This window comes from Hyla sarda, chromosome 12, assembly GCF_029499605.1.
Source record: "Hyla sarda isolate aHylSar1 chromosome 12, aHylSar1.hap1, whole genome shotgun sequence".
In the NCBI taxonomy this organism is placed as follows: Eukaryota; Metazoa; Chordata; class Amphibia; order Anura; family Hylidae; genus Hyla; species Hyla sarda.
In genome coordinates, this window is record NC_079200.1 from 50,109,847 (window position 1) to 50,133,243 (window position 23,397).

The following is a 23,397-nucleotide window of genomic DNA, read 5'->3' on the forward strand; positions in this document are numbered from 1 at the left end:
CTGAGTGCAACAAATGTGCCATGCATTGCTCTCTCATACCCTATATTAGGCAGAACTACCCTGTATGAGCTATTACCAGTGTATTTCTTTACCTGGCATTGCTTCTTTGTTCCAATGGAAATAGGAAAAATAAAAAAATAAACTTGCTTCAAAGCACAGGTGCCATCGTTGGCATTACTGTTGTAGCTGGCAGTAATGACAGAAGTGATCTTCAGATCTAATTTTTGCATTTCTATTGAAGCTGGCACTTAGCGATGAGCTCGGTGTTCATCTAAGGACCAAATTATAGTATAAAAGGCACCAAGAACATCATTATTATGTAAGGGGCCAAACATTATCTGTATCTGAGAAAAACAAGGAATAGTACTCAAATTAGTAGAGCAGAGGAACAAACAAATCTGTAATTAAGTAAAGATCATGATTCATCACCCTCTACAAAAAGCATAAAAGTGCCTACAAAAAATTAAAATTTAGCATATATTCATTCATATAAGCTATGGCATCATAATGTGGCACGTTGACAAAAGGGTCTATGAGTTCCGGCAAGAGTCACCAATATGCAAGACCACCACTTTTGTCCATGAGCTTTGGCTGGTATTGCAGCTTATGCCTATTCCTTTAATAACAACCTGTAGGTAAAAGTGGCGATGTTTATCTGGACTTTAACCCTAGGTTCACTGCTTGGCCATCTCTATCTGAGAAAAGTCCAGAGGGTCTGTCTGAATTATGTAACCCAAGGGGGTATAGGTGGAGATAGTTTAGTCCCAGGTCAGAAAATATAAAAAAAATGGAGAATCCCTATGCCTTGTAATGTACTGGAGAATCACAATTTTGGGGGTATGGCTGAAGTAAAAATTAACATGTTAAAAGTCTTAAAGGGGTACGCCACTGGCCGGCATTCGGAACGCTGTTTTCACGCTGCGGGTGTCAGCCACGCCCCTTGTAACATCACGGCCACTCCCCCTTAATGCAAGTCTATGGGAGGGGGCGTGACGTCACGCCCCCTCCCATAGACTTGCGGTGAGGGGGCATGGACGTGACGTCACGCCCCCTCCCATAGACTTGCATTAAGGGGGAGTGGCCGTGACGTTACAAGGGGCGTTGCTGACCCCCACAGCGTGAAAGCAGTGTTTGGAACTAAATGTTCCAAATGCTAGCCAATGGTGTACTCCTTTAATATTAATACGGATATGACTAATACGTAGATAATCAAATATAAGGACTACTTCCAATTGCATTACATTTTTCATTTTTGTATTGTTGAGTTATACAAACTTGTTTCATATTGCAGGTCTATATAAGATCCTCTGCTTGCTGGGCTCTCTCAGCTGATATGATAAAGGGGAACCAGACGTGTAGCTATGGTGTTTGCGGAAGAAGCAGTTGCACCTACACCCTTGTGCCTAAGGGGGCCCATAATCCAATTTGCCACATAGGAAACTATTAGTAGTATAAATGGCACTTGGTAGGTGGGCACCCTTTTCCAAATTTGTAATTGGGCCGCAAGATTTAAGTTACACCCGTATAGCATAGCATAGGGTATCCATTTAGAGATAAGTTGATTTAGCTCAGAATTCCCCCCCTAAATACAGATTTGCCTGAGTTTTTATTTTTTTAGAATTTGTTTTGGGCAAACTGTGTACTTCTCAGTTCCCATTTGCTGGGCTGGTCACTGAGTTTGCTGAGTGTGTGTGTCTGCCCAAAGGTGTAGAATATTTCCTGGGCCGGGCTTTATTCTTCACACAGCACAACAAATGTGTACAGCCAAACAGGGCCGCCATAAGGGGGGTACAGCTAGGGCTGCAACAAGCTGGGAACGGTGATGGCACGGTCCCTGCATGTGCATAACCGGACCATTCACCTGCGGGCCCTATCGTGCTCCCTGCGACTGGGCCAGCAGGTGAAGAGGGGGGGTGGGGTGGCTGCGCCCGCGGATCCGGGACACCTGTCCCGAATCCCCGAGCGACCGCAGCTTTTAACATTGAGTGCTTTTAACACTGAGCTGTTATGTCAGCTGTGGCAGCTGACATAACAGGAAGGAGCCGGCGGCTCAGTCCGGTCACTCCTGCCCGGGCTTCCTGTAGGGCAGCGGCTCTGTGGAGGCTGTCAGCACAGGAAGAATAGAGAAGAGGAGAGGTCAGGAGCTGCGGGGAACGAGGCAGAGGTGAGTGGTGTTTTTGTTTTAGGCATTAATATATATATATATATATATATATATATATATATATATATATATGGGGGCCATGTGAGGGGGCATTAAATGGGTATTCCAGGCAAAACCTTTTTTTATATATATCAACTGGCTCCGCAAAGTTAAACAGATTTGTAAATTACTTCTATTAAAAAAATCTTAATCCTTCCAATAGTTATTAGCTTCTGAAGTTTTCTGTCTAACTGCTCAATGATGATGTCACATCCCGGGAGCTGTGCATGATGGGAGAATATCCCCATAGGAACTGCACAGCTCCCGGGACGTGAGTCATCAGAGAGCAGTTAGACAGAAAACAACAACTCAACTTCAGAAGCTAATAACTATTGGAAGGATTAAGATTTTTTAATAGAAGTAATTTACAAATCTGTTTAACTTTCCGGAGCCAGTTGATATATATAAAAAAAGTTTTGGCCTGGAATACCCCTTTAATATATAAAGGGGCCATGTGAGGGGGCTTTAATATATGTAGGGGCCGTGTGAGGGGGCTTTAATATATGTAGGGGCCGTGTTAGGGGGCATTAATATACATATGGGCCATGTGAGGGGGCATTAATATATAAAGGGGCCATGTGAGGGGGCATTAATATATATAGTGGCCATGTGAGGGGGCATTAATATATATATATATATATATATATATAAAATATAGGGGCCATGTGAGGGGGCTCTCACTACAAGCTGTGTAAGGGGCCCCAAAATTTCTGATGCCAGCCCTGCAGCCAAAATTGTATCCGCCATCAAATTCGAAAACCTGAATGGTGATCTCTGATAAGTTGACAATTGGGCGCTACCATTCCCCTTGTCATTGGGGTGTGTCCCTAAACACTCTGATACTGTCCAATCAGTACTGATGGTATTATACTGTGTAGAGCAGTGTTTCCCAACCAGGGTGCCTCCAGGTGTTGCAAAACTACAACTCCCAGCATGCCTGGACAGCCAAAGGCTGTCCAGGCATGCTGGGAGTTGTAGTTTTACAACACCTGGAGGCACCCTGGTTGGGAAACACTGGTGTAGAGACACACCCTATTGTCAGTTAAAATGGTAGCAAGCCAGGTGTCAATTTATTCATACAGTCCCAGGAATAATTGAAGAATGGTAAAAACAAAGGGAAATTTATGAAGATCTGTGCCAGGCGCAGATCAGCTGAAAGTTGCAAACTTTTGCGCAAACCCCCAGGCGTAAATTATAGTAATCTATGTAAGCTCTGAGCTGATGTAGATTTGATTCAGAGGCTGCCGCACACGTAACCGAATAAATCCAGAGCAATCTTACACAGGGGTGCCCTTGGTTTACCTCGGTAAGTATGTGCCTACAGACCGGTATTATTGTAGAACTAGTCTGGGTATCTGTCCCCATATTCATGATCAGAATGTGATATTATCTTCTATGACAGTCTGCCAGTAACAGATATTTTTTTCTTTTCTCAATAAACTTTTTATTGCTTTCCAAATTCTTAAAACATAGAAGTTCCAGAGTACAATTTTGAGGAAACATTCCATAACATTGATAGCTGTGCATGAAAACATGTGCAATAGATCGTGGAGGTTACAATTGAACCCCAGGAGGTATCATGCATAAACAAAGTGGGTAAACTGGGGAAGAGAAAGAAGAGACAGAGATAAAGGGTAGAGGGAGGGGGGGGGGGTAGGAAGAGGAAAGTATAGGAGGGAAGGGGGGGGGGGATAGGACGACATCAATGGTTGACCTGGTGTAGTAGCCACGGAGACCAAATCCGTAGATATTTATCATGCGTTCTATTCGCTCTATGGGACATCTCCTCAAATTGACAGATCTGATGGACCTTAGCCTTCCACTCGTTCAGGGAAGGTGGAGTAGGACTCAACCACTTTAAAGGTATCAAGGACTTTGCGGCCGCTAGCAGGTGAGTTAACAAGAGGTCTCTGTGAGGACGGTACAAATCGGATGGTCTACCTAGGATAACCATCTCTGGGTTCAGTGTAAGCGAGGTATGCAAAATAGCATTGATTTCTCCCTCAATCTCCAGCCAATACCCAGCTATGGTGGCGCAAGTCCACCATATGTGGGTGTGGGTGCCCGTGTGCTTCTCACATCTCCAGCAAAGCCCGGAGGAGGAGAGACTATGAAGGTGCAAGAACTCAGGAGTCCTATGCCATCTAGACAGCAATTTGTAATGCATTTCTCTCAGCCTAATACATCTGGAGAAGCCTTGGGAATGAGTGAGAATGTATTCGGTCTCCTCGGTGGAGAGAGAAGTGTTCAGCTCTCTCTCCCACGAGATGAGGTAGGTTGGTTTAGTGGTCGTCAAAATATCAGCTAGTAGTTTCCTAATAGAAGATAATTTGTGTAGTCTCGCTGATTGAGCAGTGAGAGATCTCTCGAATTCAGTGGGCTCCCTAAGCCTTCCCACTGTTCGCAAGAAGAGCGTACAGCAATGTTTCATGTGTTCTAGGTGAAGGAAGGAGAGACGGCAAGAGGGTAGGAGTGATCGAAATTCATCTGTTGTCGGAACCCTCCCGTCCACAAAGACTTGTTCGACTGTGTAGGAATTTAATTTCCCCCATAGAGAGGAATATGTCGAGTAGTTACAACCTCCAATCAACGGTATCAGACCAGCGGGGAGAATAGGAGAGTCAGGAGGGGAGAGAGCTGGAGCTAGAGAGTGCCAAACAGATGAAAGACCAAGAAATAGGTGGGAGCAGGATGACCGAGAGAGTTGTTTGTGCTTGGTGACCCATAGCGCTTTGATGAAGTCGTCTCCACTAACCCAACGGGCCCCACTCCCACTCAGAAAAGTGATGTGAGTCGGAGGAAGTCCGGAGATGTGGTTGGGAGTGAATCCATCTTCAAGTTGTATTGTTTTGTAAATAGCTGAAATGTCGGGAATCCCTATTCCTCCTTTAACAGATGGTTTGGACAAGAGAGAGTGTGCTAATCTAGGTGTTTTGTGTTTCCATAAGTATGAGGAGAGCAACTTCCTGATCGCAGAGAAGAAGGCTGGGGAAGGGCTTTTGGAAGCATTTGGAGTTTATATGTTATTTTGGGAACAACGTAAGTCTGGAGGACATTTCTCCTTCCTATCCAGGAGATGAGGGGAAAGTCATATTCCTTCAATAGGGCTTGGATATCCTCCAGTAGAGGTTTAAAGTTAGCATTGTACAGTTCATCTAGTGTAGGAGTTACACGAACACCCAAATACTTCAGGGAGGAAGGCGCCCACGGGAATGGGGAGAGCAGTTTGAGGTCTTTGACTCTTGCTGCTGGGAGAGAAATATTTAAGAGTTCCGTTTAGTTATATTGATTTTGTAGTTAGATATGCGACCAAATTCTGTGAATGGCGAGACCAGGCAGGGGAGACCCTCCTCTGGACAAGTTAGGAGGAAGAGTAAGTCATCTGCGAATGCTAGGGTTTTTAGTTCACCATCAGGTGTAAGTACACCCTCACCCCCTCATGCTGTCTTATTTTTTGAAGAAGGGATTCCATAACTAAAATAAACAAAGTAGGGGACAGGGGACACCCCTGCCTGGTGCCGTTGGTGATGTGAAAGGGTAGGGACAATGTGTCATTGACCATTAGAGAGGCGTAGGGGCTAGAGTACAGGGAAAAGATAGCAGCAATAAAGGGTGGGGGGAAGCCATATTTCCGGAGAACATCCTTCATAAACGACCAGCTAACTCTGTCAAAAGCCTTCTCGGCATCTACACCGAGAAGGACCAGAGGTATACGTTCGTCATGAGCATGTTGTATGGAGGCCAAGAGCTTGAAAGTGTTAGACCTACCTTCGCGGCCTGGGACAAAGCCGGACTGGTCTGGTGCAATCAAGTGTGGGAGAAGCTTTTTAATGCGCATAGAAAGTAATTTAGCCATATCTTCAGATCTATGTTGAGGAGCGATATGGGTCTGTAGCTACCACAATCGCTCGGGGTCTTTGCCCTCCTTAGCGATAAGTGTGATGTGGGCCTCTTACGACTGTTTTGGCCAAGATCCCCCTCCCAGGAGTGAGTTGCATGTGTCAGTGAGATGTGGGAGTAAGGTATCGATGAATTTCTTAAAGTATATTAACGACAGACCATCGGGTCCAGGGCTTCTTCCCGGGGGAAAAGATAGTATCACCTTTCTAACTTCTTCGGGGGTAATAGGGTCTAAGAGGGTAGAAGACATTGCTGAGGGCAAGGAGGGCAAGTCCAATTCAGCCAGGAAGCGAGACCGAGCTTCCGAGAGGGTCTGGTCAACATCTGCACCCTGAGGGGGTTGAAGGTTATACAGGGATTCATAAAAGCTGTGGAAAGCCTTCGCAATAAGGGGAGTGGATGTCTGTGTTAAGCCATTCCTATCTTTTATTTCATGTATGTGTTGCTTGGTTCTAGCCTTTTTGATGAGTGTGGACATTAGGCGGCCTCCTTTGTCTCCGTGTGCGTATAATTTATGTCTGTGGTGCAGGTATGCTTTAGAGGAGCGCTCATATAGATGTTTAATAAGCTCCTCCCTCAACGCCCTGAGTTCTGTCAAAGTGGCCTCTAGCTGGGAACGTTTATGAACCCTCTCAAGAGTGGAGATGTCGTGTAATAATTTGTCTAACCTTTTCCTGTAATCTTTGTTTAGTTTGGATCCCCAGGAGATGAGGATGCCTCGTATGTAGGCCTTGTGGGCCTCCCACACCATCCGTGGTGGAGGTCCAGAACCTGCATTTTCAGTAAAATATATCTGCAAATGTTTTAGAATGTCAGGGAAAGCTAGTGGGTGCTCAAGGATCCTTTCGTTCAGTCTCCAGGTGAAAGTGGGAGGAGTGCTGTTAGTGAGAGATATAGTTAGAAAGATAGGGGCATGGTCTGATATCGTGATCGGTTCAATACCTGTGGACACCACAGTCGGCAGGAGAGAGGTGTGGATGAGCAGGTAATCCAGTCTTTGGTATGTCCTGTGCGTAGCCGAGTAATACGAATAATCTTTGACGGAAGGGTTCCGAGTTCTCCAGGGATCTAAAAGGGATAAATCAGACAGTTTAGTGAGCAGTCTAGCCAGCAGTCTCTGTGAAATGTGGGACACACCAGACGATGAGTCCAAGCAGGGGTTCAGAGCTACATTAAGATCCGACCCCAGGATGATTGGCCCCTCTGCGTACAGTTTAAGGTCAGCTAAGGTTTGAATCAACCAGGGGAACTGAGCGTGGTTGGGGGCATAGATGTTAGCCAGCGTGTACTTAGACTGGTGTATCTGGATACGTAGAAAGAGGAGTCTACCCTCCGAGTCTGTATGCTGATGAAGCACCTTAACCGGCAGGGATTTGTGGATCGCAATTGACACCCCTTTAGACGCCGAGGTCCCGTGGCAGGAATGAAATCACTGGTTAAAATATTTAGTGGGGAGCTTGGGGAGTTTATCCCTTCTAATGTAGGTCTCTTGTAGAAAAGCTATGGAGGCCTTTAGTCTTCTAAGCTGATCCACAACATGGTGGCGTTTTTCAGGGGAATTCAAGCCTCTGACATTATAGGAGACTAGCGTGACATCAACCATTACACGTCGACAGGAGGGATTGGGGTAGGGGGGGGGTGGTGAACAAAGGGCAGCAGGCAGAGGGTCAGGGGTAGAGAGGGGGAGAGGAGCAGCAAAGGGTCAGAGGGGGGGGTAAAGGAGGGGGGGGAGTAAAGAAAAGGGGGGGAGGATAAAAGGGGGGGAGGGAGTAAAGTAAGAGAAAGATCCCACTCGTGTGAGTGAGGTGAAGAGACGTAAGTAACTGAGATACGGTGAGTTACCTAATCTCAGGGGGTGGCAACAGGTACGCCTAGTCTGTGATAGACTAGAGAAATGTGCACCTTAAGGCACTAAGTGGTCAAACACGGTCGTTGTTTAAAACTGGGATATCCGATCCATAGTGTATGTCAGACTGCATTGCCGAGTCCACGGGCTGTAATAAATCTGGATGGGGAAGGCGATGGGAGGTTGCTTCAGGTAAGAAGTCAGGTATCAAGGGGTAATGGGAAATATAGGGCTCCAGAGGAGGGGTCTATGAGGGGTGTAGTCGAGCTGCACCGTAGGACAATGGGATATTGGGACTGGTTGGGAGAGAGAGGGGGGGGGGAGATTAGGTTAGGGTCGGAGGGAAGGAGGAAGGAGAGATAGGGGAAGTAGGGAAAAGGGGGGGGGTTCAGACATAAAGCATTAGAAAACACCTCAAACCTAATACAGTACATGGAATAAGCAATAGTATGCCAATAATCTCTGAGTGTCGTCTGAGAGCTTGATGGTAACCTGCAGTTCGAGCGTGTATTACAAGCAACCAATCTAAGACGTGTAGAGGGAGGGGAGGGGGGGGGGGAAGGGGTGACATGGGAAAGGAAAAAAGGGGGGGGGGGAGGAAAGGTATCTATTGCGATGTATAGCAATATGAAAGTTAGTGGCAATCAACTTGGTGCTCGAGTGCAGGAACAACCAAAGAATCTGGTGTGGTGCACAGAGCTATCCTGCTATAAAAGTAGCGATAGAAAGGGAAAGGGGGGGGGGGGGAGGGAGAGAGGGTGGTGGGAGCTAGGGTGGGGGGGGGTATGTATATTTCACAACACTTGACAATATGATAATAGAGCTGGTAGCAATCAACTGAAGTATCAGGCGACATTGCGTGCATTTCAGTCTAAACAGCCGATCCACCGGACAGCGGACAAGTCTGCGGCCGCCGAGACCGAAGGCTAACATTTCGAAACTCAGATCTGGTGAGTAAAGAGAGTTGGGGAGGGGGGGGGGGTAGTAGAGGAACTTGGCACACCAGATACACACTTATAAATACAAATATAAGATACTTATACATCACAAATGGAAATAGGCCCCATCTAGGGTGAGGAGTGAAAATGGTGGTCGAGGGTGGGTGTGGGGGGGGGGGGGTCTCTGAAGGAGAGGCAAGTAGGCATCCGTATCGGTGGTAAGTTTCAATGTCTCTGTCCATCCTCTGAATGTCCTGCATGAGATCACCGAACAGGAAAAGGGGAGGGGGGGGAGTTCAGGTAGCGGGGTGAAGGAGATGCTATTGTGGGCTAAAAGGGGGTGTGGGTGATGGCTGAAGCAACCAGACAAGTGCTGTCATATGCAAAGGGGCAGCTCCGGTGGGTAATGGGATATAACCAGTTCAACCAACAGGTAAACAGCAAACAGTCCTCCCCAGGTGAAGGGGGGGGAGGGGGGGGTGGCAAGGTAAGCAAACCTTAGCGGCACCAGCCGCATGAGACACGTCCAATGGAGATTCTCGAGGTTCGCGTCGGCTTGTGGAGTAGAGAGAAACCAAGACCCCTCAGCAGGATTCAACGTGGTGGAGGGGTCTCCTTCTGCGGGGTCTTCTTTAATTTTCCTGCTTTAGTGCGGGAGACCACCTTCCAGTCCTCTGGTCGCGGCAGGTCCGGGAGAGGGCGCAGGTCAGAGATCGGGAGCCAGGAGGGAACCTCGACAGGCGGAATGTCCAGGACGGCCCATATCCCCTGCAGGTCTGCCGGGGTTCGTACTATGAGTCTACGGCCATTGTGATTAATAGATAGCCCAAATGGAAAGAGCCACGCATATTGGAGGCCCCGGGCTCTCCAACTCTCAAGGAGCGGTTTTAGCAATCTCCGCTTTGCAAGGGTTGAGGGAGCAATATCTTGGTAAAGGGCAATCTCTTCTCCTTCATATTTCACTGGGTGTTGTACCCTGGCAGCTTGGAGGATGGCCGCAGTGTCCACGTAGGACAGGAGGCCACAAACGATATCCCTTGGTGGGTCTGCTGGTCTTGGCTTCGGTCGCAGGGCCCTGTGGATCCTCTCTATCACAATGTGGTCTGCCCGCTCCCTCCCCAGGAGAGTCGCAAAGATGTCAAGCGCGACTTTACGGAGCACCTCGTTAGCCCAGGTCTCGGGGATTCCTTTCAATCTAATGTTTTTCCTGCGACTCCGATTCTCCTGGTCTTCTATTAAGGCATATGCGGAGTTGATGTGCATCTCCAGTTGTTCCGTGCGGTCTGCAAGGGCCGAGGAGTGCGAGGCGAGTGAGGAGCAAGCCGTCTCCAGCGCCTCCGTTCTGTGGCCGATCGATAGTACTTCCGCCTTGATATCAGAAAGCTCCGCCAGGACCGGCTTCACTGCCTGGGCGAGGGCCTTCTTCATGAAGGACTTTAAGAATTGCTGGGTCACCATCGCAGGAGAGGCTCCCTCTGTGTCGGTGTCTTGTTCCGCCTCCTCCATGGAGTCTCTCTGGCTGCTCGCGTCCGGCGCCATCTTGGGCTGCCTGGCGGGAGAGATGCCTCCTTTCTTTTTAAAGAATTTGGCCATCTCTGTCTGTCCTCTTCCAGGTCTGGGCGAGTCACCAGGGTCAGCAGTGGCTTGTTTGCCGTATTTGACCATCGCATGCTAGAAATGGATGGAGTTATAGGTGCTTTCTCTCAGTCGGACGGGAGAGCTGCAGGCTCAGACGTCCATACCAGTCCGCGGCTAGGCTCCGCCCCCCCAGTAACAGATATTTAGTAAAGCCGAGAGACATATTTTGCTTCTGTTGTGGAAATGATATTGGTTAAACCAAGCTGTGAATATTATATGTTTTATATGTCTCTGGCAAAGAGAAATGTGAAAAATAGTTAAGAAGCAACATTAAAGGTCATACGTCTTACACGAAAACCCATTTCTCTTTTTACATTAGTTGCTTGAGCTGAGGATTGTGGTAAAAAAACAGGGGAGTAGGAACCAGGGGGGACGGATCCCCCCAGGAATTCCCGCTGGGGGACCGATAATGAAGTTATCCCCCACCCACTGAGCTGCCACTGGTACCGGCTGCTGGGTACTTACAGGCAGAGCTGTAGGTGCCATGAGGGAGCTCTTCTTCTTTTCTCTCCTGTCCAGAGAAGACCAATAGGCTCACACAGTGAGAGGAGGCTACACAGTCTGACCCACAGTACAGACAGGACACTCCTGGATGCCTCTCCTCTCTTGCCTCCTCTGTGCTCCTCTGGCTCCTCCTCCTGCTGGAACCGATGCTGCTCGGGGGAAGATGCGCTGCATCGGGTGAGGGGAACCTGATCTTATTACTGGGAGTTCTGCTATGTGTGTGTGTGTGTGGGGGGGGGGGGGATGAGAGTCCTTCTATGTACCTTGTATGTGGTGGTGGGGGGGGCTGTTGTCTGTAGGGAACGGGGGGTTGAGGCTGAATAGGGGGGCCTGTTATGTGGAAGGCAGAGGGGAGCCGAGAGTCCTGTGAGGGGAGACCTGCTTTAAATGGGGTTTGGGGAGGGTAGATATGTTATTAGAGAAGGGCTGGAGAGGGGGGAAGTGTTAAAAGGGCGGGGCGGGGGAGGGGGCTGAAGGGGGAGATCTGCTGGGCACTTTGGTTCTCCCTTTTTGCAATGTAATTTGCTTATTTTTTTTTTCTTTTATTGTCTTTCAATTAAGTATATTTTACTATATTTAAAGGAAAACTGTCCGCAGAGTCACCAGTGATACTGTCTGGTATTGCGGGTGACACTGATAAAAACGATGCTCACCATGTCCGCATACATTGCTCTGTTATCTTCATTTTTCTAAATATGCAAATGAGCGACAAGTGGCTCGGGCAGGGTTACAATCCTTGCCTAGGGCTTTGACATCAGCTCGTTCAGCGCTCGGCCCGGCTCATCAGTATTTCAGTATTCATTGCCTTTCTTCCTCTCCCCACTCTGTATTCTCATCTACTGCGCATGTACAGCTTCTTGGGTACACACGGAAGCGGCCTCAGTGCAGCTTCATAGTGGGTCTTCAAGCTGGTCTCCAGTTGTTGCAAAACTACAACTCCCAGCATGCTCAAACCAAATGCTGTCGGGGCATGCTGGGAGTTGTAGTTTAGCAAAAGCTAGCCACATACTGTTTGGTAGAGATACATACATAAAAATATAGGGGGACATTTATCATTGGGTTTGCACCACTTCAATGTTCTAAATGTCCCTGCAAATTTTGCGCAATAGCATTTTCACTTTCAACGTTGTCTACTGTCTGTTTTTTACGCAAACCTACACCACCTAATAGGACACGTACAAAAGTGTCAGATGCACGAAGCTTAAACCAATCTCTATAGCCCACTGGTTTCTATAATTGCTAAAAATGTATCAAGTCCTGTGCACCATTTTGGTAAATTTTGAGCAACTGAGCAAACAATACACCAAGCAAATCTTTAATACCTTACACCAGCTTTGATAAATGTCCGGCGGAGGGAGGCAATGAATATAGATTAGCCAGGCCGAGCACTGAGCGCTGACGTGGTTTGGTTTTGCCACAAAAAAGGTCATAGCTTAACCCCTTAACTCAGCCCATTTGGAAGGTTTCGTTTTCATGCTGTACACTTTTGTTTTCATTATTCTGTGGGTCAATATGATTAAAATGATACCCATGATTATATACTTTTCAATTATTATACTGCTTAAAAAAAATCGAAAACTTTTTAACCAAATTAGAAGAACTACGGGATTGAATAATGTATCCCCTATCCTAAGGATGGGGGTAAGATTCAGATCGCGGGGGGTCCGACCACTGGGGCCCCCCATGATCTCCCGTACGGGGCCCGGCTCTCTGGTTAGAGAGGGCGTGTTGACCACCGCACGAAGCAGCGTCCGACACGCCCCCTCCATACACTGCTATGGGAGAGACGGAAATTGCCGAAGGCAGCGCTTCGGCTCTCCCATAGCAGTAAATGGAGGGCGCATGTCAGCCGCCGCCTCGTGCGGTGGTCAACACACGCTCTCTATGCAGAGAGCCGCGGCCCCGTATGGGAGATCGTGGGGGGCCCCAGCGGTCGGACCCCCCGCTATCTGAAACTTATCCCCTATCCTTAGGATAGGGGATACATTATTCAATCCCGTAGTTCTTCTTTAAATACACTAATTTGGTTAAAAAGTTTGCGATTTTTTTTAAGCAGTATAATAATCGAAAAGTATGTAATGTTCAATCCCGTAGTTATCTGTTAAAATCCCTCTATTTTGCTGACCTATAACTTTTAAATTTTTCCGTATTAGCGGCGGCATGAGGGCTCACTTTTTGCGCAGTGATCTGTAATTTTTTTTGATACCACATATGAATATATAAAACTTTTAATACATTTTTTGGGGAATAAAATGTTATAAAAAAAGCAGCAATTTGGGGCTTTTTTTTACGTTCACGTCGTTCACCTTATGGGATAATTAACATTATATTTTAATAGTTCTGATATTTTCGCACGCGGTGATACCAAATAACCAAATCTTTGGTTTTAGACTGTCAGGCTTTTTTTTTACACTGTCTAAGAACTATTCCGTATTTATCTACCCCATTGTCTCTTACGTTTTGGTGGACCCATCATGTCCATACATAACATGGACCACTCACATAGATCACCCATTATTTTAGAGTGCACCACGGTGCTAAAGGTAAATTGAACACTTGTTGACAAATATAACAGCTGATCAATGCAGATCTCAGTAATGACCTGTTATTTGTGCAGAACCTTGCCAAGAAAAATAATTTGTGGAAGTGGAAAATCCCTTTAAGAAATGCTTCTACTATTGCTCAGTTACTGAATTCACATTGCTCAGCTGTCACAATGGTGGTTTATACTTCATGAAGTTGACAGCTTACCATTAATATGACATATCATACACTGCTCAAAAAAAGTTAAGGGAACACTAAGATAACACATCCTAGATCTGAATGACTGAACTAATCGTATGAAATACTTTCGTCTTTACATAGTTGAATGTGCTGACAACAAAATCACACAAAAATTATCAATGGAAATCAAATGTATCAACCCATGGAGGTCTGGATAGGGAGCCACACTCAAAATCAAAGTGGAAAACCACACTACAGGCTGATCCAACTTTATGTAATGTCCTTAAAACAAGTCACAATGAGGCTCAGAAGTGTGTGTGGCCTCCACGTGCCCGTATGACCTCCCTACGAAGCCTGGGCATGCTCCTGATGAGGTGGCGGATGGTCTCCTGAGGGATGTCCTCCCAGACCTGGACTAAAGCATCCGCCAACTCCTGGACAGTCTGTGGTGCAGCGTGGCGTTGGTGGATGGAGCGAGACATGATGTCCCAGATGTGCTCAATCGGATTCAGGTCTGGGGAATGGGCCAGTCCATAGCATCAATGCCTTCCTCTTGCAGGAACTGCTGACACACTCCAGCCACATGAGGTCTAGCATTGTCTTGCATTAGGAGGAACCCAGGGCCAACCGCACCAGCATATGGTCTCACAAAGGGTCTGAGGATCTCATCTCGGTACCTAATGGCAGTCAGGCTACCTCTGGCAAGCACATGGAGAGCTGTGCGGCCCTTGAAAGAAATGCCACCCCACACCATTACTGACCCACCGCCAAACCGGTCATGCTGGAGGATGTCGCAGGCAGCAGAACGTTCTCCACGGCATCTCCAGACTCATCATGTCGCATGTGTTCAGTGTGAACCTGCTTTCATCTGTGAAGAGCACAGGGTGCCAGTGGCGAATTTGCCAATCTTGGTGTTCTCTGGCAAATGCCAAATATCCTGCACGGTGTTGGGCTGTAAGCACAACCCCCACCTGTGGATGTCAGGCCCTCATACCACCCCCATGGAGTCTGTTTCTGACCGTTTGAGTGGACACATGAACATTTGTGGCCTGCTGGAGGTCATTTTGCAGGGCTCTGGCTGTGCTCCTCCTTGCACAAAGGCGGAGGTAGCAGTCCTGCTGCTGGGTTGTTGCCCTCCTACGGCCTCCTCCACATCTCCTGATGTACTGGCCTGTCTCTTGGTAGCGCCTCCATGCTCTGAACACTACGCTGACAGACACAGCAAACCTTCTAGCCATAGCTTGCATTGATGTGCCATCCTGGATGAGCTGCACTACCTGAGCCACTTGTGTGGGTTGTAGACTCCGTCTCGTGCTACCACTAGATTGAAATCACCGCCAGCATTCAAAAGTGACCAAAACATCAGCCAGGAAGCATAGGAACTGAGAAGTGGTCTGTGGACACCACCTGCAGAACCACTCCTTTATTGGGGGTGTCTTGCTAATTGCCTATAATTTCTACCTGTTGTCTGTTCCATTTGCACAACAGCATGTGAAATTGATTGTCAATCAGTGTTGCTTCCTGAGTGCACAGTGTGATTTCACAGAAGTGTCATTGACTTGGAGTTACATTGTGTTGTTTAAGTGTTCTCTTTATTTTTTGAGCAGTGTATATACACATGGTTATGATGTTACAATGAACTTGTTTGCAGCTGCTGACATTAATCTTTTAGTTGTGAGGAGGTCATCACCATCATTGACTGACAACAAGTCCTCAGTTATTATTTCTCTTGCACTTCTTAATCTGTAATAAAAAATCTTGACCTTTATGTCTTCTCAGTGGAAGACAGAGAACAATGATGTATTGGAGAAGAAAATGTTATGAGAGAGGTGTAGTGTATCAATAAACTAATAATTTCCTATTGTTCAATTTCTAACTCACATACATTCTGATTTAACCCCTTAAGGACCAAGCCCATTTTCACCTTAAGGACCCGAGCATTTTTTGCACATCTGACCACTGTCATCTTAAGCATTAATAACTCTGGGATGCTTTTACTTTTTATTCTGATTCTGAGAATGTTTTTTTGTGACATATTTTGCTTGATTTGAAATTTGATAAAAATTTGAAAATGTTGCATTTTTTTTACTTTTAAACTCTCTGCTTATAAGGAAAATAGACATACCAAATAAATTATATATTGATTCACATATACAATATGTCTACTTTATGTTTGCATCATAAAGTTGACATGTTTTTACTTTTGGAAGATCAGAGGGCTTCAAAGTTCAGCAACAATTTCCTAATAGTTCACAAAATTTTCAAAAACTGAACTTTTCAGGGATCAGTTCAGTTTTGAAGTGGATTTGAAGGGTCTTCATATTAGAAATACCCCATAAATGACCCCATTATAAAAACTGCACCCCTCAAAGTATATAAAATGACATTCAGAAAGTGTGTTAACCCTTTAAGTGTTTCACAGGAATAGCAGTAATTTTTTACACTTGTATGTTCTTGTAGACCCAGTTTTTGAAATTTTACAAGGCCTACAAGGCGTAAAAGGCCCCCCAAAATTTGTAACCCAATTTCTCTCGAGTAAGGAAATACCTCATATGTGGATGTAAAAGGTTTGGCGGGCGCAGTAGAGGGCTCAGAAGGGAAGGAGTGACAATGGGATTTTGTGAATTTTGAGTGAATTTTTGTGAAATGGTTTTTGGGGGACATGTCACATTTAGGAAGCCTCTATGGTGCCAGAACAGCAAAAATAAAAAACAACATGGCATACTATTTTGCAAACTACACCCCTCAAGGAACGTGAGAATGTGAAAATTGAGTGAATTTTTCTGAAATCGTTTTTGGGGGACATGTCACATTTAGGAAGCCTCTATGGTGCCAGAACAGCAAAAATAAAAAAACAACATGGCATACTATTTTGCAAACTACACCCCTCAAGGAACGTAACAAGGTGTACAGTCAGCCTGAACACCCCACAGGTGTTTGACGACTTTTTGTTAAAGTTGGATGTGTAAATAATTTTTTTTTCCACTAAAATGCTTGTTTTCCCGAAAATATAACATTTGTACAAATGGTAATTGGAGAAAATGCCTCCCAAAATTTGGAACCCCATCTCTTCTGAGTATGGTAATGCCTCATGTGTGGACATCAAGTGCACTGCGGGCCCATTTGGCTTTTGGAAAGCAAATTTTGCTGAAATGGTTTTTGGGGGCATGTCGCATTTACAACCCCCCCGTAGTACATTTTTCATTTTCACAGACCACTCTTCCAAAAATCTGTCGACACCTGTGGGGTGTAAATGCTCATTGTACCCCTTATTACATTCCGTGAGGGGTGTAGTTTCCAAAATGGGGTCACAAATGGGAATGGTCCACTGTTCTGGCACTATGGGGGCTTTGTAAACACAATGGCCTTCAATTTCAGACACATTCTCTCTCCAAAATCCCAATGGTGCTCCTTCTCTTCTGAGCATTGTAGTTCGCCCGCAGAGCACTTTACATCCACATATGGGGTATGTTCTTACTCTGGGGCTACAAATTTTGAGGGGCTTTTTTCCTATTCTCCCAAGTGAAAATGAAAAATGTAGGGTAACACCATCATTTTAGTGAAAAATACAAAAATGTTTAATTCTCACATCCAACTTTAAATAAAATTTGTCAAACACCTGTTGGGTGTTCAGGCTCACTATACCTCTTGTTACATTCTGTGAGGGGTGTAGTTTCTGAAATGGGGTCACATGTGGGTATTTATTGTTTTGCAAATCACCAATTTAGACCTCAAATGTACATGGTGCGCTCTCACTTCGGAGCCATGTTGTGCACCCGCAGATCACTTTACACCCACATATGGGGTAGTACTGTATTTTTTCATTTCTTTTTTTTTCCTTTTACCGCTTGTGAAAATGAAAAGTATGGGGCAAACCAGCATGTTAGTGTAAAAAATGTAATTCTTTTACACTAACATGCTGGTGTAGACCCCAACTTTACCTTTTCATAAGGGGTAAAAGGAGAAAAAGCCCCCCAAAATTTGTAACACAATTTCTCCCAAGTACAGAAATACCCCATATGTGGCCCTAAACTGTTGCATTGAAATACGACAGGGCTCTGAAGTGATAGAGTGCCATGCGCTTTTGAGGCCTAAATTGGGGAGTTGTATCTGCCACCAAAATACCAAACCGCAGTGTTTTCCAAGCAGGGTGTCTCCAGCTGTTGCAAAACTCCCAGCATGCCTTGACAATCAGTGGCTGTCCGGCAATACTGGGAGTTGTTGTTTTTCAACAGCTGGAGGCTCTGTCTTTGAAACAGTGCAGTACAAGACGTTTTTTTTTTTTTTTTTTTTTACTTAACTCAGTGTTTTGCAACCAGTGTGCCTCCAGCTGTTGAAAAAAACTAGAACTCCCAGCATGTACAGTCTCTTAGTGCATGCTGAGAGTTGTATTTTTGCATCAGCTGGAGGCACACTGGTTATGAAACACTGAGTTAGGACACGAACTCTGTTTCACAACCAATGTGTCTCCAGCTGTTTCAAAACTGCAACAATCAGCATGCATTGACAGCCGAAGGGCATGCTGAAAGTTGTAGTTTTGCAACAGCTGGAGGCACACTGCTACATCTCCCAGCATGCCCTTCGGCTGTCCATGCATGCTGGAGTTTTAGCTATGCAACAGCTGGATGCACACTTTTTCATAGAAAAAATGTGCCTCCAGTTGTTGCATAATTACAACCCCCAGCATGCACAGACTACCAAAGGGCATGCTGGTAGTTGTAGTTGGAGCTCCAGCTGTTGCAAAACTACAACTCCCAGCATGCCCTTTGGCTGTGCATGCTGGTAGTTGCAGTTGGAGCTCCAGCTGTTGCAAAACTACAACTCCCAGCATGCCCTTTGGCTGTGCATGCTGGGAGTTGTAGTTGGAACTCCAGCTGTTGCAAAACTACAACTCCCAGCATGCCCTTTGGCTGTGCATGCTGAGAGTTGTTGCTAAGCAACAGCATGAGGTGAACAAGTCTCACCTCCTGCTGTATCCTGCCGCCTGAACCGCCGGGATCGCCGCCACTCCTGCCACCGCTCCTGCTGCTCCTGTCTGCCGCCGCCACTCCTGAGGGGACCCCTGCCAGTCCAGGGAAAGGTAGGAGACCCCTGCCAGCCCTGATCACTGCACCGATCACCGCCCAGCAGGGTAGTGATTGGTCGGTCATTCCGACCACTCAATCACGTGATCATGGGGTGGCACCCATGCCACCTCCCTCCTGCTGGGTAAGGGTGAATGGGAGTGTCTGGGACAGCCCCATTCACCCTATTTTTCTGGGTCACCAGAGATCCGATTGACCCAAAATCGCCGCAAATCGCCGGTCTGAATTGACCGGTGATTTGTGGCATTGGCCGACATGGGGGGTCTCAGGACCCCCCCCCCCCCCCCCCCCCAGGGGTTTGCACGGGGTGCCTGCTGAATGATTTCAGCAGGCATCCCGGTCCGGTCCCCGCACGTAACACGGCGGGGACCGAAATTCCCACGGGTGTACAGGTACATCTTGTGTCCTTAACTACCAGGACGCCAGGGCGTACCTGTACGCCCTGTGTCCTTAACGGGTTAAAGTGCAAGTTCCCTTTAGACATGCTGAGGCCAGTAGCTATAAATTATAATCATCTGGCACTTCATGATTAGTGTTGAGCGGCATAGGCCATATTCGAATTCGCGAATATATGGACGAATATTCGTCATATATTCGCGAATATTCGCATATTCGTTACATTCTAGTTTTATTTTCGCACATGCGAAACTTCGCGTATGCGAAAATTAACATATGTGAAAATTAGCATATACAAAATTAGCATGTGCGAAAATTCGCATATGCGAAAAATTTTCGTGCGCCAGTCTCACACAGTAGTATTAGAGCCTTCTTTACACCACACAAGCTGGAAGCAGAGAGGGGTGATCACTGTGATGTGTACTGTGAAGGAAAAAAAAAAGAAAAAAAAAAGAATATTCGTAATTACGAATATATAGCGCTATATTCATGAAATTCGCGAATATGCGATATTCGCGAATAATATTCGAATTGCGAATATTTGCGAGCAACACTATTCATGATATATCTCCATGACTTTTGCCTCCTTAGTCCTGTTTCCCTCCTTTATGTACTTGCTGCTGTTACGCTGATTCTTGTGGTTAACTAGTGCATCCTGACTACAAACAGTCTTCACTGTAGTCAGGTTCCATCAATAGAAGTTTTCCTTAGATATATTTTCTCTAGGGACTGAGTCTACAAGTGCATTCTTTTTTTAAGATGCGATATAGCAGGCTGCAGTAACTGACAAGAACCCCTTAAAGGGGTACTCCACCCCTAAACATCTTACCCCTTATTCATGTTGTGGCACCCCAGATATCTGGTACATGGATCTAACTTCACTCCGTGGGGGATAACTGCCAATTGAAGTCTATGGGAGGGGGCGTGATGGACGTCACGAGCCTCCGGGACTGCACCCAACATTCAAAACGAATGCTGGGTGCAGCAGGAAGAGCGTGGGGGTCCCCAGCGGCGGATCAGATATCCTAGGAGATAAGATGTCTAGGGGCGGAATAGTCCTTTAAGAGTAAGTAAGGAGACATGGGTAAGCAAAGAGCCAATATGACTGATAGTAGGGGGCAAGCAAGATTTGCCTGTAGGGGTGGGATTCAAATAAATAATAAAAGGCACATATCTATTGTTAAAGGGGTACTCCGGTGAAAACCTTTTTTCTTTTAAATCCACTGGTGGCAGAAAGTTAAACATATTTGTAAATTACTTCTATTAAAAAATCTTAATCCTTCCAGTAGCTGCTGAATGCTACAGAGGAAATTCCTTTCTTTTTGGAACACTGATGACATCACGAGCACAGTGCTCTCTGCTGACATCTCTGTCCATTTTAGCAACCATGCATAGCAGATGTATGCTAAGGGCAGCATGGTGGCTCAGTGGTTAGCACTGCTGCCTTGCAGTGCTGGGGACTTGGGGTCAAATCCCACTAAGGACAACAATAAATAAAGTGTTATTATAATAACGTCAGCAGAGAGAACTGTGCTCGTGATGTCATCAGAGAGCATTCCAAAAAGAAAAGAATTTCCTCTGTAGTATTCAACAGCTAATAAGTACAGGAAAGATTAAGATTAAGATTTTTTAATAAAAGTAATTTACAAATATGTTTAACTTTCTGCCACCAGTTAATTTAAAAGAAAAAAGGTTTTCACCAGAGTAAACCTTTAAGTATGCCTGCATTGTCACATGCTGTGTAAAATTGTTTCTTCTCTATTATTTAAATATAAAAACTGTCAAATCAGATTAGTTTACTTTAGAGGTTATTACAATGTGCAACTACAGCTTCCACTGGGATCCCTGAGGGGCCTGACACATGCCTAGCTTCATATACTGTATATATATATATATATATATATATATATATATATATATATATATGCTCTTTCATATTGTTTTCAGTGTTCTGTTGCAGGCTGTTGGGCTGTACTGGCTACACTTGCAACAGCAACTTTCTCAACCACTTTTACTAGAACCTTAAATAACTTTGGGTGCCACTTTCTGGGGCACATGTGAACAGAAGTGCCCTTCTTATCAGGTTATCACCCTCCATAGCCTCCATTAGCTACAAGAACCATTGTGGCCTCTGATATCATGAATACAACCTTAGGGAGAGATGATCTCAGAGCTTCTGGAGTCTTCTAGAGGTGTTCAACAGCAGAGGTAACAAATGCCCCTATCCCAAGGCCATTTAATACAATCCAATGGCGGCAGATGGCCTTGACAGCTACAAACACCTTCTTAAAAGGGTACTCCACAGCTCAGCGTTTGGAACAAACGGTTCCGAATGCTTGAGCTGGTGCCGGGAGCTCGTGACGTCATAGCTTCACCCCCTCATGCCATCACGCCCCGCCCCATCAATGCAAGTCTAGGGAAGGGGGTGTGATGGCTGTCACCCCCTCTCCCCTAGACTTGCATTGAGGGGGCGAGCATGACATCATGAGGGGGCAGGGCTATGACCTCACGAGCTCCCGGCACCGGCACCGGCTCCAGCATTCGGAACAGTTTGTTCCAAACGCTGAGCAGCGGAGTACCCCTTTAAAAGGTTTCCTGCAATTGGTCAGAAACTTTCTCCCATCCACAAAGTCCGAACACAAGAGCCCATAATAGTTTCAAACGTCTATGCTGTAATAATAAAACATTTAAGCGCACCTCTAACTTGTAGAAAAGGCTCTATTATATCCTTACAAGCTGGTCATGAAATGGTGTCCACTTCAGGCGAAGGTTTCTGTGTAGACTTGTTGTACTGTTAGAGTCTGCAATTGAGAAGCCTATGTTATACTTAATATATTGGATTAAAATGGTTAAAACTTAAAATATACCCATATTTCCACTTTATTTCCAGTCTTTATGACAACCTGCTAAGGTGATTTGTATCTCGGCATGAAAACCTCGACAAGCAGCAGGAACCAACCTTAAGAGGTTTCCTCGACCAGGAATCAAAGCTCTGCAGGCATCCCTGTGAAGTCAATGGGGGAGATTTATCAAAACCTGTGCAGAGGAAGAGTGGTGCAGTTGCCCATAGCAACCAATCAGATCGCTTCTTTCATTTTCCACAGGCCTCTAAAGAGGCCTGTGGAAAATGAAAGAAGCAATCTGATTGTTTGCTATGGGCAACTGCACCACTCTTCCTCTGCACAGGTTTTGATAAATCTCCCCCAATGTTGTTCAGAGTCATGGGGGGGAGATTTATCAAAACCTGTGCAGAGGAAAAGTTGCCCAGTTGCCCATAGCAACCAATCAGATCACTTCTTTCATTTTTAACAAGGCCTCTGCAAAATGAAAGAAGTGATCTGATTGGTTGCCGTGGGCAACTCAGCAAGTTTTCCTCTTCACAGGTTTTGATAACTCTCCCCCATGAAGAATACTTGGCCAACCTCTGTCATTGACTATTGTGTGTCTAAAATGACCTTACCCTGGGGTGTGAGAGATACAGGATACAAAGTTTTCTCCTTTCACCACTGCTCATGTTTGTCACAGCTGAGACAAGCAACAACACAGGATTTCACTTCATCTTGTATTTTTTAATCAATGTTTTCATGAACTTTAAAGCAACGTTATATAATATTTCATAGCGTTTTATTAACTTGTAGAGGACTGTCTAATACACCAGTAGTACACATATCATTTATTCGCCTCTCTTTATTGTTGCTTCTGGGCTGTCCATAATTATGTTTCTTTTCCCTGTAGAGTTTGTGTAAAGTAGGTAACAACCCTTAAAGGGTTACTCTGCCCCTAGACATCTTATCCTCTATCCAAAGGATAGAGGATAAGATGTCTGATCGCGGGGGTCCTGCCGATGGGAACCCCCGCAATCTCTCCTGCAGCACCCCTGTCATCTTGTGCACGGAGGGAGCTTCGCTCCACGGCTGATGACTGGCGATGCAGTGGCTGGTCCTACCTTCTTGTCACGCCCTGCCCCCTTGTGACGTCAGGCCCTGCCCCCTCATGACATCATGTCCCGCCCCATTAATGCAAGTCTATGGGAGGGGGCGTGGTGGCCACCACGCCCCCTCCTATGGACTTGCATTAAGGGGACAGGGCGTGATGTCAGGAGGGTCAGGGCTATGACATCACGATCCTCCGGTCCCTGCATCGTCAGTATCTTTTAAAGATTTT

General features: G+C 45.9%; 1 long non-coding RNA gene across 1 annotated transcript in view; it reads right to left on the reverse strand.

Moving 5' to 3' along the window:
- The window catches only part of LOC130296734 (uncharacterized), a 38,969-nt gene extending 16,681 nt beyond the window's left edge, over window positions 1–22,288 (reverse strand). Inside the window, exons 1-2 of the long non-coding RNA XR_008849271.1 lie at window positions 22,193–22,288; window positions 21,931–22,034 (exon numbers count right to left, since the gene is read on the reverse strand). This is a non-coding gene — a long non-coding RNA (uncharacterized LOC130296734). The remainder of the gene's footprint in view (window positions 1–21,930; window positions 22,035–22,192) is intronic.
- Window positions 22,289–23,397: the final 1,109 nt, after the last annotated feature.